At 41.0% G+C, this 18878-nt stretch overlaps 1 protein-coding gene across 4 annotated transcripts in view; it reads right to left on the bottom strand.

Moving 5' to 3' along the window:
• The window catches only part of Pxd (Peroxidase), a 1822298-nt gene that overhangs the window by 320165 nt on the left and 1483255 nt on the right, over positions 1-18878 (bottom strand). The window lies entirely within an intron of this gene.

Here is an 18878-nt window from a genome sequence, read left to right as displayed (position 1 = left end):
GCTCTCTGGAAAGTTGCTGGGGCTGAGTGCAGACCGAACGGCATTACTTTCCATTGATATAGCCCACGTCCGGGTACAGTGAATGCGATGTATTGGTTGCTGTTTTCTTCCATGGGGATTTGCCAATATCCGTTTTTTAAATCGAGGCTGCTGATAAACCGAGCACTTCTCAATCTATCCAGGATGTTTTGGATACGGGGTAACGGGTATGCGTCTGGTACTGACCTTGCGTTTAGTTGGCGGTAATCTACGCACAGTCTCCACTTACCATTTTTCTTCTTTGCCAGAACTATTGGTGCTCTGTGCGGGCTTCTTGAAGGTTCGATGCAACCTTTCTCGATAAGCTCATCGATTTCCTTATTAATAATCTCTTGCATCTTGCGATTCTTCGGGTAATATCTTTGTTTTATGGGGCGGTCGTCTCTCCTCACTATCTTGAGCGTGGCCACGTTGGATACACCTGACATTTCCTGGAACATCTGTCATTCTTTGTTGAGAAATTTACTCACCGACTCGTCTGTGTTCGCAACTTTTAGGCTGTTATCTTTGTGACTACTTTCATTTCTATTTTCGACCAATGTTGTACAAGTGACCGTATCCTCCTCCTGATTGTTTGTGTTCAAGGTTAGCGTTTGTTCTCCGCATCTCATCTCCATGTTCACCTCCGCTGGGTAATCCGTTCCAAGCACCACTTCGTCGACTAGTCCTGGTAGGATTAGCGTTTCATTTCGCAGCACTTGGTTACTCATTCTCACTTCTACATCTACCGCTTCTATGATCGTCTTAGGTTTGCCATCTCCCAGTATTACTCGCGTTTCTATCGCCTTGAATATACCTGTCTTCAGCCTTCTTGCCAATGTTCCACTCACAAAGCTTCGCGTCGCCCCTGTGTCGATTGCTGCTACTACCTCTTTGCCATTCACCGTAATATTCGCCAAGATCCGGCCCTTTGTTTGTCTTAAAGTGTTTAGTTTTCCCGAGGTTGCGTTTGGGGAGACCCCACTCCTCGGTGCCAATGAGGTCTCTGGCCGTTTCCCTGCGTTCGTCTACAACAGTTTCGTGTGAGTGTGCCTACTTTTCCGCACGTCCAGCAGAATTCGATTCGAGGGCTACGGCAACCGTATGCGACATGGCCGCCTCCTCCACATCGTCTGCACGCCGTGCTTGTACCGATGTATCTTGGTGCTGGGTCTGATTTCTTGGAAGGTTTTTTCTCTGTCTGCTGTTCCCGCTCCTTCGCCTGTATATATTTGTAACGTTCTTCTGGGCGCCTTGGTACAAATGGTCTTGCCGTTGGTCCCATCGGATCTCTGTCAGGGGTAATATTTTCATAATCTTCTACCAAACTTACCAATTCTTCCATGCTGCTGATCTCTCCTCTTTTAACATACAGCTGGATTTCTCTGCGGGAGTTCCTGTATATGCGGTTTAGCTTTTTGTCTTCGGTGTAGGCGGCATGTCGCATCAGCCCTTGTAGTGCTAGCACATAATCCTTGAACTTCGCTCCTGGTCTTTGCATGCGTGCCCGTATCTCGTCGTCCAACTGTTCAAAATATCTGGAGCTGAGGAAAAATTTTAGGAAATCTTTCTTGAATGAGTCCCACCCTTTCCAACTCCGGTTGTTATTTCGGTACCAAACCAACGCTTTGTCTTTGAGTAGCTCCGGCAATGCTCGTGGTATCGAGTTGACGTTTATTTCGTATCCTTCTGCCAGTTCTTCCACGCGTTCTATGAACCCTAGAGGATCCTTGCCCCCGTCGTATTTCAAACCCCATTTTCTTACCCGGTCTATAGTGGTTGCGTATGTGCCTGGCTGTTGCATCGCATATAGTGGTGGTTGTGGGACCTCGTGTTGGATGGGTGCGCCGGTTGTATTCTCGTCATCCGTTCTCGTAGCGCTTGGAGATGTCGACCGACTACTTGCCTGTGGTTTGTTTAGATTAGATGTCGTCCTTGCATGTTGTAGAGCTAGTTCCGTAAGCCGATCACGCCATTTCTCGTTGTCCTTTTCTGCCTGTACGAACGCCGCCAATCGCTTCCTTAGTTCGTCTACCGTTCCCGTATCATCCAGCTCGGACTCCGAGTGGTAACTTACCAGCTCCTCTCGGGTCAGATAATATACCCACGATACCTTTACCATTTTCTTATTTGCGTATCCTTTCCTTGTTAGTTTGTGTGCTTAGCCTTCGTTTTTTTGCTTTCCGTATATCCTTGTTACCTTCCTTTATGTAAAGCCTTGATGATTTCCTTGATTTTATTTAAGCCTGCTCGGGCGCCACATGTGACGGACTTATTGCCCAGTCCGTCCAGGGTTCCTATATTTGATGGGAGAAAATATTCCGATGAAAATAAATAGACAAAGGAGTTCTGAAAAACGTTATAAAGTTTATTTAAAAAATTCAATGCCCTTAAGAGCTACTCCTATTCTTTGTCCCTGTCTAAATAAGAGTAGCTGAGGTAGAACCCCTCTGCTAGCTCTTCGTCAGTTGGAGTAGAAACCTCCTACTGAATATAAAATAATTCACGAAATGAAGTACAAACCTTCAGGTCGTGTTGGTCAGTGGTAGAAGCCCACTGACTCGTATGCCTATCTCCTAGCTTCTGATCTTACAAGCTAATTTGCCATCCTTATATACGATTTTGTACGCCCGTGGACAGTTATTTCCTAAAAACAATTCATTGTAATAATTCCTCAGTTATAAAATTATGTAGGACTGCACGCAGGCAGTCAGTAATTTTACAATAAAAAGTTGGAAATGCAAAAATCGAATTCTAGTTTAACGCTACTTTCGCTGTATTCTATTGGTACGTACATGCGCTTACATGCTAACATGCGTTTTCCCTCTTTCCATTATCATACATATGGTGGTACATCGGTATATATACATATATGCATATTTTCGATCATGTATGACGATCCGCTACCCCGGCATTTCATATCCCAATTTTAGGGAGCCCTAATATACATAGCGAACAATGTGCCAAATCTCGTACGTACGCTTGTTGTATGCCTGCCGTGTTTTCCAGTGTTTGCTTTACCTATCGAATTCGATCATTTGTGTTTATGCGTGTGTTCGCTGTCACTTGGTTTTGATGGTGCGTTGGCCTCGTTTGGATGCTTTCGGCTTCTGCTTAGGGCGTGCGTTGGTGTGTCGTATGCTTGCACGTAAGTATGTAGAGAAAAGTCCCAATTAGTAGCGGCGCTTAGTTTGGCGGCTTTTACTGCTGATCTTTGTTTATCCAAATTATTATGTATGTTGTATTTGTGGCTGAGTGCATTGGATGCGCAAAGGGTTGGTTGACCGGCATAATTTTATGTTTTGTGCGTTTCCATTTTCCTTCCAAATGTTTTAGTGTATGTTAGGGTGACCTATATTTGAACCTTATGTGGGCGAAAAATGTAAATATTTTGCTTGCATGCAAAAGTACGCAAGTCTGGTTTATCCTTCAATTTAGTAAATAATAATTCAATATGCAACCGCATGTATGTGTTTTGACGTGTAATTCATAAAGATATAATTCATGTTATAAAAATGTACAAATGTTAAATTCGGAGTTAAGTTCAATCATTGTATAACATGTAAAAATTGAGAAAATAGATATATGTTGTGAGAGTACAAAACCCTCGGTTTTGGGGTCCTCACAATAGAAGGAGTAAGCCTAATCGTAAGAAATATATGTACATATATAGCTACAAATATACACACATTTTTATAATATGCCAAACTGGTTTTTGCTTTATTTATGATCTGCTTTTGCACCCATAATTGATTGTTGAGATAGGTCAGGGAATAGCCTGTACAATGTACAGGTATAAAGGAATCGAGATAGGTATAGACTTCCATATATCAAAATCATCAGTATCGAAAAAAATTAGATTTAGCCATGTCCGTCCGTTCGTCCGTCCGTTAACACGATAACTTGAGTAATTTTTGAGGTATCTTGAAGAAATGTTGGTTCCCGGGCACTCATCTCAGATCGCTGTTTAAAATGAACGATATCGGACTATAACCACGCCCACTTTTTCGATATCGAAAATTTCGAAAAACCGAAAAAGTGCGACAATTCATTACCAAAGATGGATATAGCGATGAAACTTGATAGGTGAGTTGAACTTATGACGCAGAATATGAAATTAGAAAAGTTTGGACAATGGGCGTGGCACCGCCCACTTTTAAAAGAAGGTAATTTCAAAGTTTTGCAAGCTATAGTTTGGCAGTCGTTCAAGATATCATGACGAAATTTGACTGCAACGTCACTCCTTTTACTATATGTATGCTTAATAAAAATTAGCAAAATCGTAGAACGACCACGCTCACTTTTAAAAAGAAAATAATCAAAATGGGCGTGGCTCCTCCTTTTTTCATTTAATTTGTCAAGGTTACTTTTAATGCCATAAGTCGAACAAAAATTTACCAATCCTTGTGAAATTTGGTTGGGTCTCAGATTCTAGGACGATAATTGTTTTCTGTGAAAAAGGACGAAATTGGTTGAAGCCACGCCCAGTTTTAATACACAGTCGACCGTTTGTCCTTCCGCTCGGCCGTTACCACGATAACTTGAACAAAAATCGATATATCTATACTAAACTCAGTTCACGTACTTATCTGAACTCACTTTGAATTGGTATTAAAAATGGCCGAAATCCGACTTGACCACGCCCACTTTTTCGATATCAAAAGTTACGTAGAATGAAAAAAAATGCCATAATTCTATACCAAATACGAAAATAGGGATGAAACATCTAGGATTGGTTTATTGACGCAAAATATAACTTTAGGAAAAAAATTTGTAAAATGGGTGTGACACCTACCATATTAAGTAGAAGGAAATGAAAAAGTTCTGCAGGGCGAAATCAAAAGCCCTTGGAATCTGGGCAGTAATACGGTTCGTGGTATTACATATATAAATAAATTAGCGGTACCCGACATATGATGTTCTGGGTCACCCTGGTCCACATTTTGGTCGATATCTCGAAAACGCCTTCACATATACAACTACCACCACTCCCTTTTAAAACCCTCATTAATACCTTTAATTTGATACCCATATCGTACAAACACATTATAGAGTCACCCCTGGTCCACCCTTATGGAGATATCTCGAAAACGCATCCACCTATAGAACTAAGGCCCACAACCTTTTAAGATACTCATTATCTCTTTCGTTTGATACCCATATCGTACAAACAAATTCTACAGTCACCCCTCGTCCAGCTTTATGGTGATATCTCGAAAAAACGTCCACCTATAGAACTAAGGCCCACCCCCTTTTAAAATACTCATTAACACCTTCCATTTGATACCCATATCGTACAAACAAATTCTAGAGTTACCCCTGGTCCACCTTTATGGCGATATCTCGAAAAGGCGTCCACCTATAGAACTAAGGCCCACTCCCTTTTAAAATACTCATTATCACCTTTCATTTGATACCCATATCGTACAAACAAATGCTAGAGCACCCCTGGTCCACCTCGATATCTCGAAAAGGCGTCCAACCATAGAACTAAGGCCCACTCCTTTTTAAAATACTCATTAACACCTTTCGTTTGAAACCCATATTGTACAAACACATTCTGGAGTCACCCCTGGTCCACCTTTATGGCGATATCTCGAAAAGGCGTCCACCTATAGAACTAAGGCCCACTCCCTTTTAAAATACTCCTTAATACCTTTCATTTGATACCCATATCGTACAAACAAATTCTAGAGTCACCCCTGGTCCACCTTTATGGCGATATCTCTAAAAAGCGTCCACTTACATAAATAACGTCCACGCCCTTTTAAAATACTGATTAACACCTTTCATTTGTTACCCATATCGTGCAAACAAATTCTAGAGTCACCCCTGGTCCACCTTTATGGCGATATCTCGAAAAGGCGTCGGCCTATAGAACTAAGACCACACCCTTTTAAAATACTCATTCACACCTTTCATTTGATTTCCGTATCGTACAAACAAATTCTAGAGTCAGCCCTGGTCCACCTCTATGGCGATATCCCTAAATGGCGTCCACCTATAGAACTCTGGCCCACTCCCTCTTAAAATACTCTTTAACCTTCCATTTTATACACGTGTCATACAAATATATTCCAGGGTTACCCTAGGTTCATTTACCCAATGGTGATTTTCCCTTATTTTGTCTCCATAGCCCTCAGCTGAGTATGTAATGTTCGGTTACACCCGAACTTAGCCTTCCTTACTTGTTTATTTTTGGGTTTAAACTTGAAATTTTATCTTAATTTTTATATGCACACATATATTCACACAAACATACGAAATTAAATTGTTTTTTTATATCTTGCTTTCATATTGTGTTTTTTATATATATTATTTTATATTTTATTTATATTTTTAGTATTGGGATTTTTAGTTTGCCCTACATTCATCATAACCTTGCTTGCTTGATTTTTTTATTGTTTAAATCCTTCGGTATTTTCAAATAAATACTTACATATCTTATTTGTGAACTCTCCCTTTTATTTACTTTGTTGGTTTTCGTTACTTTTTTACTTTTCGCGTTTTAGAATTTTTATTCTTTTTTTGGTTAAATTTTTTCGCATCGTTGGTTCGGTCTTCAACCAAATTGACACGAGTATACCGAGGCCCGTTGACTATTTTAATCGGTGCGCTTCGCGGATTTTTGGATCTTTTGGCCCTGATCGCCCGCTGAGGGTCTCTGTCGCGAACAGGGTGTCATTTAACGAGCTAGATAATAGCCTAAATTTCTCCCAAAAAATCGATTTGGTGTGCCAAATGGTCGATAGAGAAAACGTAGGTGCTCAGGGGGGTGATGTTCCGGCGCAGAACGCGCCATTAACGAATTTCGGCACTAGCCTTAATGCTCCTCAAAGCCACACCGCCCAAAATGAAAATAATGTCGAACACCTGAGCCGAATGAAGGCGATGATGGCGCAACAAAACGACTTGACTATAACTCTCACTCGAGAATAATTGATGTTTCGGACTCGCTCTTTGCCATAAAAAAGACGGTTCTATCTTCTCTTAATAATTAAAAAATTATATTTATACTTTTAATCTATTGTATTTTGTGAACCTATATTTCTCAGCTGATGAGTTTCTCTGTAGCTGAGCGGTTTTAGATCTCGGTGCCTCCCAAAAACTCGGTAAAAAATAAATTATAAATGACTCATAAATAAGAATTAGGATAAAAAAAAAATATATATATATGAATTAAAGAAAAAAAACAAAAACAGGATTAACCTGGTTTCATCGGGCCATTTGAGGGCAGTGCGCTGCCACAACGTCCGAAATATCAAAAAAAAAAAAAAAAAAGTCTGCGCAAGCGCCTGTACATCGGTCCGCTGAGGCATTTACGCCCGAGCCTCATAGCGGGAGGGGGGAGGGGGGACGCATAGCGCATCAATGAGCCAACGGTCAGTCATATTACCGGGCGAGATGACAGCGGTCCTCCCAGGTTTGAGAAGCTTGACCTTGAAAAGTGGCACATCAAATTCGATGGGACCAGTAAAGGCATAAGCGTCGAAAGCTTTATCTTTCGAGTGGAAAGGATGCGCGAGCAGCATAATATTTCCTTCTTCCAGCTTTTCACGGACTTTCATTGTTTAGTTTCCGGCGGTGCCTTGAAGTGGTATTGGAAGGTCTTTGAAGACAACGCAGAGGACCCCGACTTTGGCTATCATGAGCTAAAGACCGAGCTACTGAGCCTCTTCAAGTCCGCCGTGTCCGGAGAGGAAACAGCTGCCCGCGGAAGCTTTCACCGACTTTTATGCCGAAGTCCACAACATGACATTCCGTTTGCGGAAGAGGATCCTGAAAAGGAGCTGGTTGGCTTCATCAGGGGTAATCTCAAAACGTACCTGGCCAACTTGACCTTCGCCATATAAATGGACTCGTTGGTGGAGCTCAAGTCGGAATTCAAGAAAGCCGAAAAGCTTATTAAAGACAATAAAAGTAGGTCGAGGGTCGTAAATGAAAGCGATTTTGAACAGCCAGAGGAGTTAGGAGGTCAGAAGATTGAAGCTTTTATTAGGAAACCCCAATTTCAATCCCAATCCCTCTCCCAATACCAAGCACAATACCAATCTCAACTCCAGCGCCAAACTCCTGCCAATCCCAATAGTGTTCGTCCTTCTGTCAATACGTCTGCGTCCAATTCCACTGTCCATTCCTTTGGTGCTTCTCCCTTCCACTTAATGTTGTGTTTTTCATGTGGTATGCTGGTAGATTACTTTGTGAAAAACCCGGCAGAAGCACAAAAACCAAATAAATGTTCGTCCTCGTTCCACAATATGGTGTGTTTTGCTTGTGGTATTGATTCGTCCATTTGTGTCTTTAAGCCTAAGCAGGGAAACCCGAGACTGGCGGAGTTAACCGTGGACTCCAGCCAGAAGACTAGCAACCCGCCACCACAGTTAAAATTTGGCGAAAAGAAGAGGTAGATAGGGAACTACGGAAAGTACAGGAAAAGAGAGTGACGCGGGATAATAGGCGTTTACATCAGAGGAAAGTTGAATATGAAGAAGCTAGGAGAAACAATTTTTTTTTTTTTAGGAGAAACAATTTGTGAAACAATAAATAGTAATAGAAAGAAGAGAAATTTTAAGAAAATAGAGAAATTGCGTGAGAAGGGGAGATATTTTAAGCGGCTGAAAAATAAAATAATTGCCAACATAGTCACCGTGAAAGGTAATAATAGGTTTTTTGCGAAAACTACTATAGGAGGTCTTGAGGTCTTGGCTCTCTTGGACTCAGGAGCGAGCGCCAGCTGCTTAGGGAAGGACTCCTTCGGGGAAAGGAAACCTTGATCATGCCAATCAAAGGCCAGAATATCCGAACCGCGAACGGGGAGGAAACCGCCGTGGTAGGGGTGATAAAGCTACCTGTGGTCTGCGATAACGCCACAAAATATTTGGAATTTTTGATAGTGCCAGGTTTATAGAGACAGCTTTATCTCGGCATAGATTTTTTGAAGGAATTTGGTATGGGTATGCTGAGCAAGGGTGTGAGTGCGAGTGCGAATGCTGCCAGTGTGGCGGAGCTCGTGCCCGCCGAGGGTGACCTGTCCTTGGACGCGGTGTAACATGTTTTAACGCCGGAACAAGAGGCGATGTTGGAGCGCGTGAAAGCCCAGTTCTCGTCCTTCGCAGTATTAGGGTTAGGTCAGACCGACAAGGAAGGGCATGTCATCGAGGTGCCCGATGAAAATCTGGCAGTGAAGCAACGCCATTACCCCATTTCTCCGGCCATCCATCTCAATATATGCTGAGCTTGGCCGTATGCTGAGTATGGGAGTCATAGAGGAGTCCAACAGTAGTTGGAATTCGCCGGTCTCACTCGTTATAAAAGGAACCAAAAATGGTTTGTGCCTGGACGCGAGGAAAGTAAATAAAAGGACAATGAAGGACGCGTACCCGCTACCCCATATTGACGGAATCCTGAGCCGGCTCCCGCACACCAGATTTATCTCCGCTTTCGACCTGAAAGACGCTTTCTTTCAAATTCCAATCGAGAAGAAGTCCCTCGAAAAGACTGCTTTTACTGTCCCTGGCGACTCCTAAACCAATTAACGGCCATGCCCTACGGGTTGTGCAATGCAGCACAACGAAGGTGTCATCTCATGGACAAGGTAATTCCGGCTGCTTTACGTGAATGTGTTTTTGTTTATCTTGACGATTTGTTAGTGTGTTCCGAAGATTTCGCGTCTCTTATCTGTTTATTGGTAAAGGTCGCTTGGTGTCTTCGCGAGGCTTAGCTAACAATTAATGTAGAAAAGAGCAAGTTTTGTTTTAAAGTGGTAACTCTGAGGGACTTCCCCATGCCTAAAACCCCGAAGCAACTACGACGGTTCCTGGATATGTCTGGCTGGTACCGATGTTTCATACAGGACTATGCAGTGCATTACTTATTTCCCCATCAAGCTTTTTCTTCTTTTTGCTCGAATAGTCACAGCTAGAAAAAATTTCACAGCCATAGAGAAGCGATAAAAGTAATCGTATATGTATCGAGGTGAAATACTATGACAACCCCAGTGTACGGAGCATTCCGTACACTTTTCCTACCGTAATAATGATATGGTCTTTCCATGTCAATGTTTTGCTGAAAATTATACCAAGACTTCTTGCCGTGTCAACATATTCTATAACAGAGTTTTCGAACATAATATTATCTAAGGCGTTTGTAGCTAGCGGCTTTCTACAAATGATGATACATTTCGACTTTCGAGGATTTAGACATAAGCCGTTCATAGAGGCCCATACACCTATTTGGCCCAGATCGTGATTCAAGTTACTTATACATAAACTGGTACAATCGACAGGACAACACGTATACAATTGAGCATCGTCAGCGTAGATGTGGACGTCGCAATACTTGAGAACACTAGGCAGGTCATTAATGTACAATACAAATAACAAAGGACCCAGGATTGAACCTTGGGGAACACCTCGCAAAACGTCTGACAAGCTTGACTTTCTACTATTTACGGATACTGCCTGGGTTCTACCTTCTAGATAAGAACTGATTAGGTTGGTTGCATATATTTATCATCAATGAAAGGAGTGGCGTAGTTAAGCTTCTCTTTAAGCGGAATCCAGGCTGATGGTCCGTCAAAAGTTTATTTTCACGCACATATGTAGTGGTCTGCCCATGTAAAATGCACTCAACGAACTTCGATGGAAAAGCTAGTATGGCTATAGGCATGTACTCATTGTTTTGTTGGGGAATCGGGATAACTTTAGTAGCTTTCCAGCATTTTGGGAAGACACAAGTCATTAGCATTGAGTTTATTAAATATGTGGGTAAGGATTATGGGTAGGACGATTTTCAAGAATTTAGCACATATTCCGTCTAACCCTATTGCGTTGGACTTCACCGAAAGTATGGCTTGCACAACATCACAATCATCGACACCGTCAAACTCAAGGGGACTTGCAATAACATCAATACGAGCATAGTAATTGTCAATACATACATTTGCAGCCTAAGGAGGTAGTTTTAAAAAATTATCATTGATGTCGTTGACATCGACATCACGGGCAACTGAGAAAGCGGCTTTGGATTTTCCAATCCCAATCCCATTTATTGTATTCAAAGTTACCTTCGAATTTAAAGTGGGACTAAGCTTATTTTTGTAGAAATCTACCTTAGCCGATCTTAAACTTTGTTGGTAGTGAGCCGGGCGGCTTTGAAGCGTATATGCATATCAATAGTTCGGTATCTTTTCCATCGCGAGTAAGCCAGGTTACGCAAGTGTATTAAATGTCCTAATCTGCCGTCAAACCATGGATTGTTATAGTGCTTCGTCACCTTAAGTTTTGTTAGAACGTGGTCTTCAAAGAGTTTATTTATATTGGAAGAACTTTGTCTGATTATCAATCGATTCCAGCGTGCGAATCAATCTCCACTCGACGGAGGCCACTGCTTCAGCGAGTTAACTATCATTTATGTTTTTGAAGTCACGGTATGCGGTGTGCACGACGTTTGAAAATTAGAGTTATGAATAGGAGGTAGTGTTTAAAACATTGAGTGCAGACAGCTGGTCGTAAAGAAGAACTTTCTGGGAGTCTTTTATAAAGAAAACATCTAGCAGCGAGGAGCTGTTGTTTGTAAAATGTGTTGGTGGTGTGCGGGGAAAAGTCCCAGAGATTCCATACTTAGTTGCAAATTAGACTCTACGAGCAGATTGCTGTTGAAATCACCAGCTAGGATAATGTTTGCGTATTTAAAAAGTAAAGGTTGCAGAAAATCAGTAAAGCCATCAAAGTTTATTTATTTATTTACTTTCTTGCAGACTATTGATATATGTATATAAGACTTAACTCACTAATTTAACATTTGATTATGTAAAAATTTTAAAGTATTTTCAGAGTAGGAAAAATCCAAAACTGAAGAATTTGAGAGCAAGTTAAACTCTTTAGGAGCTCTGCGAAGAGGAGCATTTGCAGCATAGTTAGTTCTTGCCAATCCCACAAAAAAGTACGCATTATTTCTTAAGCATATATGTGGAATAGCATAGAAAATTCAATTCAATTAAATTCACTTTATTATTTAACACATTTGTACAAGTGAGACTATTGTCTCTTAAAGTATATCGATATTTGGATATGTGTGCAATATAATAATGTGAGTATAACCATATTTATATTAATATAAAAGAAATAACAGAAATAGATAATGTAGATTCGAGAAAATAGCTAGAATAGTGTTTTTCGTATATCAAAAAATGCAGACAAAGCCAATTTAAAGCGCGATGAATTGCGCTCATTTTTAATAAAATTAGGTAATGAGTTCCATACTTTGATAGTACTGACAAAGAACGTCCTTGATGATGAGAGATATTTATGGCGTGGAACGATGGGGTTACATGTTCTGTCAGATCAGCAAAACATAAATTTCGGAATAGGTATTCTGGTTGTTTTTTATGAATTAATTTATTCAGGAATATTAGATTACGATAGTTTAGGAAGGTAGTAAGGCTGCAATCAAGTATCTTAAACGAAAACTCTGATATGTCGTCAAATTTACGCTTCCAGTAGATATATCTTGCACAATTGTTCAATGCAAGTTGTAGCTTATTTCTAGACTTGCAGTCTATATCACCAAACACTAACCCTCCAAACGAAATGAAAGGAACTATTAGTGATATGACTAACATTAATTTGACATTTGGAGGAATGAAAGCAGCTTTGTACCACAATTTCCTTAACACAAAATAAATTTTTGATAAAACGTAGTTAATATGATCAACACAGTTAAAATTGGAATTTAGTTTGAACCCTAAACTACTAACGACTGACTCATACTTAATCGTAATATCCTGTAGTATAACCGGTGGAAAATTCTCTACTAGTTGCGGAGAGTGCGAGATGCAAATAGCTTTTGTTTAAGACGCATTTAGATTTAAATCACTCGACCACGAAGAGTTGCGAAATACGTTCTAAAAGGTAGGGTCAATCAACCGCCCACGTATTAAATTAAAAACAAATATTAGAGAGAGAAAATTCTCCTGCGGTTCCAAGTCTTAAAGACTGATAAGCAAACATCTGGATTCATAGGAAGGAGAAGGTAGATCAAAATGAAGGGAGCTTAGGGCGTACTTAATAAATACGTTTTGAATTCTTTCAAGACGATAAATTTGACAAGTATAAGACGGCGGCCAAATAAATATGGCATATTCCAATCTCGAACTAAAGTAGTATAAAGTAATTTTAAAGTATATGGGTCTGAACTGAATCGTCGAACAAAAGCCAACATCGAGAGAGCCTTAGCTTTTTTAAAGTTTAAATGACTATGAAAAGAAAAATTGGAATCAAACAACATCCCAAGATCAGTGACCTCAGAAACAGTGCTTAGTTATGCGCCTCCAAAGTGATAGGAAGTAGGAATGAGTAAACTTGGCGATTAGATCTGTATGAACAACCAACCAGGAGCTTAACACCATTCGCTAAAGAAATATTAACAAACACAAATTTGACAGAATCACCGGTACAAGAACTACAACATATTTTACAGGAAGAAAACCAAATCTCAGAAATGCATAAAATATCTATATCGGAGGGCTCAGAAAGTTATCTTATTTCATCAAGTTTTTTATATAGGCGTTGCACTTTGAGGTGGATGTTATTCACATCCTCGACACGTCTGCTAAGGTAAAAGGGCAACTCAGGGCAATTCCGCAAAGTTCAGGTTCTGGTACCAGTTTTATCAGATGACAAACCTCCAGGTATGGCATTGAAAGAAAAAATAACTTAGTTTAGTTCGCAACGATACTTTAGTTAGCCAGATACTTCTATACTTCTCTGACAACGATTAAAGCTTTAATGCTTTGCAGTGTTTTCCTATCGTAAACAATATGTTTGTGGCGATACGTCACTATGCCGTAATAAATGTTGGACAACAGCAAGAGCAAGGCAAACAGATGAAAGAAAACACAGCCACATGTACACGTACGCATCAATAAAAAGCGCGTATTACTAAGCCACATACACACAAATGCATAGAAGTGAATATGAGATGTAAAGATGTACAAACCTATAAAGAGCGCACAAGCACTAACGTTATTACACATTCATGTAAACAGCAGCCAAAGCGCTGAAGTTATTATTCACACAAATGCACGCATATACATAGAAGACAACACTGCCAATTGGGCAAAAATTCTAGACACGCTGGAGCAGATAGGCATATCCCTTTACCTGCGTAGGATCATACGCAGCTACTTTGAAGGTAGAGTGCTGGAATATGAAACGGCTGCTGGAGTAGAAAAGCTTCACGTCACAGGCGGTGTTCCTCAAGGCTCCGTGCTCGGTCCACTGCTTTGGAATATTATGTACGACGGAGTATTTCGACTCAAGGTACCCAATGGGGTGAAAATTATCGGCTTCGCGGACGATATCGCATTGGTAATCACCGCCAAGCACCTAGGCGAAATATGCGCCAAATCTAATACAAGCATAGCGATGGTTCAATCGTGGCTTACGAAAAATGGACTGCAGCTGGCGGAACAAAAAACAGAGGCTGTACTCATATCAAGTAGGAAAAGGGTGGAGCAGGTCACTATAAGAATCGGCCGCCATGACATCGACACGCTGCCTGCAATAAAATACTTGGGGGTTGTGATAGACAGGAGGTTGTCATTCAAATCCCACTTAGAGTATGCCAATGGAAAGGTAGCAAAAACCGTAGCAGCATTATCTAGGATAATGATAAATGCAAGAGGACCAAAGCAACGACGGCGTCAACTTCTGGCTGGCGTTGTAAAAAGCCAAATACTTTACAGGGCTCCTGTTTGGCATCAGGCCACGGAGTATAAATCATACTTCCGCGGGGTAAAGTCGACTTACCGCCTGTGTGCACTACGCGTCTGTAGCGCCTTTAAAACTGTCTCTGACGACGCAGCACTAATCATCGCAGGAATGTGTCCTATAGACATATTATCAAAAGAAGCAGCGACGATTTATCGGGATCAAAGCTCAAGTAACGGAGCACGAGAGCGAAGCGTGCAGAACTGGCAGCTCAGGTGGAATGCCTCAACAAATGGTCGTTGGACACACCGATGTATCCCAGATATTAATATATGGATATCTAGAAAGCACGGCGAGGTGGATTTCTACCTCACACAGTTTCTGAGTGGTCACGGATGCTTTAAGGAATATTTGCACCGATTCAATCACGAGCCTAACAACATATGCGATCACTGCGGCGGCGATACAGTAGAAGATGTTTATCATGTATTTTTCGAGTGTCCTAGGTTCTATAGCTCGAGATGCAAACTGTGCAGAATATTTGGAGAGGATTACACTCCTGAAACAATTGTTGGATGCATGCTACAAAGCAAGGTAAAATGCTCAGCGGCGTGCGATGTAATAGCGGAAATAATGAAGTGTCTACGAAGTCTTGAAAGGCAACGGCGCAGCAGCGAACATTGAACAGTCGAGTTGTGTGGGTGGATAACAAATTGCTAAGGTGGAGGGGATCGAGCTGAGCACGTATTGAATGCAAGGCCTCCGTACAATTAGCGGCGTGAGAATGATAACATAAGAAAATACCGTAATATATGTAGGTAAATGTAATAGCAAACCAGGCGACGGATTGGAGACAAGGCCTCTTCAACCGTTCGAATACTGCCCCAGGTGAAGGAATAAAGCACGGATTGGAGACACGGCCTCTTCAACCGTGCGACCAAAAGCAGTCAACATACACGCAACAACAAACCTACGGATTGGAGACAAGGCCTCTCCAACCGTAGAAACAACGAGTATGAGGGTAAACGTCACACATGCAATCAGAGTTTATACTCGGATTGGAGAGAAGACCTCTCCAACCGGTGGAAGTACGAGGAAAGCCCCGTTACGTATTGTGGAAAAAAAACAAAAAAAAAAAAAAAAAAACAAAAAAAAAAAAAAAAAAAAAAAATTTCTATTTATACATATATAATTTATTTACACATATATACATATGTAAAAAACAAAACCCTACAATACAAGTAGTCGAACGCACAAGCATGCCACAAGCACTATATGCACAGTGGTTAAGGTAGGCTTGCAAATATTCGTAGAAGTGGTATGCGTCAAGCACATTCAGGTAGTAAGCAGGGCGTGTCAGTCCCAGCGTTAACCATACCGCGGCACTATCTAAGTACAGCAACGTGACCCCGACAGACGTAGAGCTTAGTGCTCAACCTAACTCCCGACGGAATACTTGACGGTAGTACCGGGGGGTAAATGGTACTCAGACGGTAGGAGGTTTAGTGCGGTTAAAGTCCCACACTGACTATGAGGCTTTCGATGCTTCCTCCTCGTAAAACAAAAAAAAAAAAAAAACATAGAAGACAGAAATGATAAATAAATAAGTAGCCATGAGATACAGAAATAAAAAAGCAACTATTCGAGACAGCTGTTCGCGAAAAGTCTAGACCCTGGAAGAGATAGGTGAACTGAGAGTATAAAACTAGAGCAGTCCAAGTGATGATCAATCAGTTCAATTTTAGCACGCCATATTTGAACGTAAGTAATTAAATTGTGAAGTACTACTACCATTGGTAGTGTTGTTATTAAAGAACATTTTGCTATACTGCATATTTAAGTTATTTATTCGACAGTTCATTCTACCGATAATAGAAGGTTCAGAATATAAAAGAAATTCTTAAAATTCGGTACAGTTGGCGTCAGAAGAGGAATTGATGAAAAAGAGTTCGTGGTGGACATCGAAAGGTTAGCACATCCTGCAAATGCGGATACACCCGTGGAATACATCGAGAGGGTAAAAGGTTAGAGCTTTATAAATGAAATATGGGAGGGCGAAACGAAGCGAGATATATACGCAAACCCAAAGCCAATATTTGCTACAACGGTATCACATACACTTACTCAGAAAACTGTCTCAATTTTGAGTAAACATAGCTCATCGTGTGGAAGTGGAAAGGCCAGACTGGATAAACACAATTTTGGAAGCATTGAAGGTATCGCAACAGAAAAACTCCGGGGTTATAAAATAATTGCAGTGCGGCAACCCAGGTTACATTGCACGTCATTGCACCACCGGCCCTAATAGCTCCAACAATGGGCGTCCTTAGACGCAAAGCTAAGGGAGATGAGCAAATCTCCAAGTCAACCCCAGTGTTAAACTAAAGCGAGAAAGTCGCAAAGGGGCTACTGCTGGTTCCATAAATTCTGATATTACAATCGGAAGGAGGTCTAGCAATCTTACTGTCGGGGAAAGTGTGAACGGAAAAAAGTGTTTACTGACTGTAGATACGAACGCATCACATTCCATCATTCGATCTGATTTAGTCAACAAGGAGATAAGACCCTTGCTCGGAGCAAGATTGCGTCCTGCCACTAGTGAGGATATCCCAGTTTTGGGAGAAGTAACATGTGAAGTCGGAAATGGTAACGTTACGGTACTACACAATTTTACAGGGACAGAGATTTTTGATGAAATCATAATTGGAGTAGACTTCTAAACCGACCAAGGGATCAAGATCGACATGCAAAGCCGGATCATGTGTTGTAAGATGGATGTGCCAACAAAGCTTGGCTATAGTAAGAAATATGGCAGTAAACAAGTGCTGGTGTAGGAGAGTCAGCAAATACCACCAAAATCTTAGGCTATAATCGGGGCAAAGATTGATGCGGATTATGAGACAAACAAATTGGGGTTGTAGAAGCAGCAACTGAGTCAATACGGGAATAATAGTTGGACAAGCAAGAGTATTTAACGAGTTCAAATCACCAATCAAACTTACATTAAGAAGATGCCAAGAGGCTGAGGTAGTTATTGATTGCGAGCAACTCCAACATAATGTGTTCAACAGCAACATTGATCTTTCAGGTGATATCACAACATAGACGGAAGAAGTTGGGAAAAATTACCAAAATTAGGCAAAACAACTTCTCCTAAAGTACTCAGACATATGGGACCAGCATGGTTACAAACCAGGCGGCACTAATATAGTGAAATTTACACTGGTGACGCGAGGTCAAGCGGTCAAGCTCCTCGTAATGCTCCACTGGCCAAGCGAGAAGTGGTGACTCAAGTTCTAAAACGAATGAGCGACAATGTAATCGAACCACCAGCTAGTTATGGAGCTTACCGGTAGTACTTGTCGAGAATAAGGATGGAAAAATGAGATTTTGCGTGGGCTACCGTAAATTGAATAACGTCACCAAAAAGGATCACTATCCATTGCTAAGATATGACGACACCCTGGACTCGCTATGTCGAACGAAATGGTTTTCATATTGGATTTAAAAAGTGGCTACTGGCAGGTGGAGGTGAAGGAGAAAGACAAGAAGGACACAGTATTCCATGTCGGAAACGGTCTTTGGCAATTTACAGTAATGCCTTTTGGACTATGTAATGCACCAGCTACTTTCGAAAGACAAATGGATTAGGTACTCAAAGGACTACGTTGGAAAATATGCTTGGTGTACCTAGACGACATCATCGTAGTGGGAAAGAACTTTAAAGAACATCTTAAGAATTTGGAGGACGTTTTCCAAAGAGTAGCTGGCGCTGGTCTGAAACTAAGTCCCAAAAAGTGTACACTGTAAAAAAAAGTTATTTGGCTCACAAGATAACGACGTATATCTGCACTGTGAATGAAAAGATAGAAGCTGTAAAGGATTGTTGAAGACCACTGAACCTGCATGAATTAAGTAGTTTCCTTGGGCTGTGTACATATTACGGCGATTTTTACCAAATTTTTCCAGCGTAGCCCATAGTCTACATGAGCTTACAAAGAAAAATAAAGATTTTGAATGAAAGGAGCAAGAAGTAGCCTTTCAAACATTGAAAGAGCGCTTGGTTTGTGTACTTCCCAATGTTGGCATATCCGATTCCATGAGCAACGTTTATTCTAGTTACAGATGCGAGTGGATATACTATAGGAG

This window comes from Eurosta solidaginis, chromosome 1, assembly GCF_040869045.1.
Source record: "Eurosta solidaginis isolate ZX-2024a chromosome 1, ASM4086904v1, whole genome shotgun sequence".
Classification (NCBI taxonomy): Eukaryota; Metazoa; Arthropoda; class Insecta; order Diptera; family Tephritidae; genus Eurosta; species Eurosta solidaginis.
Note: the sequence above shows the minus strand (reverse complement) of the source record. Positions and strands in the feature narration are given on the sequence as shown.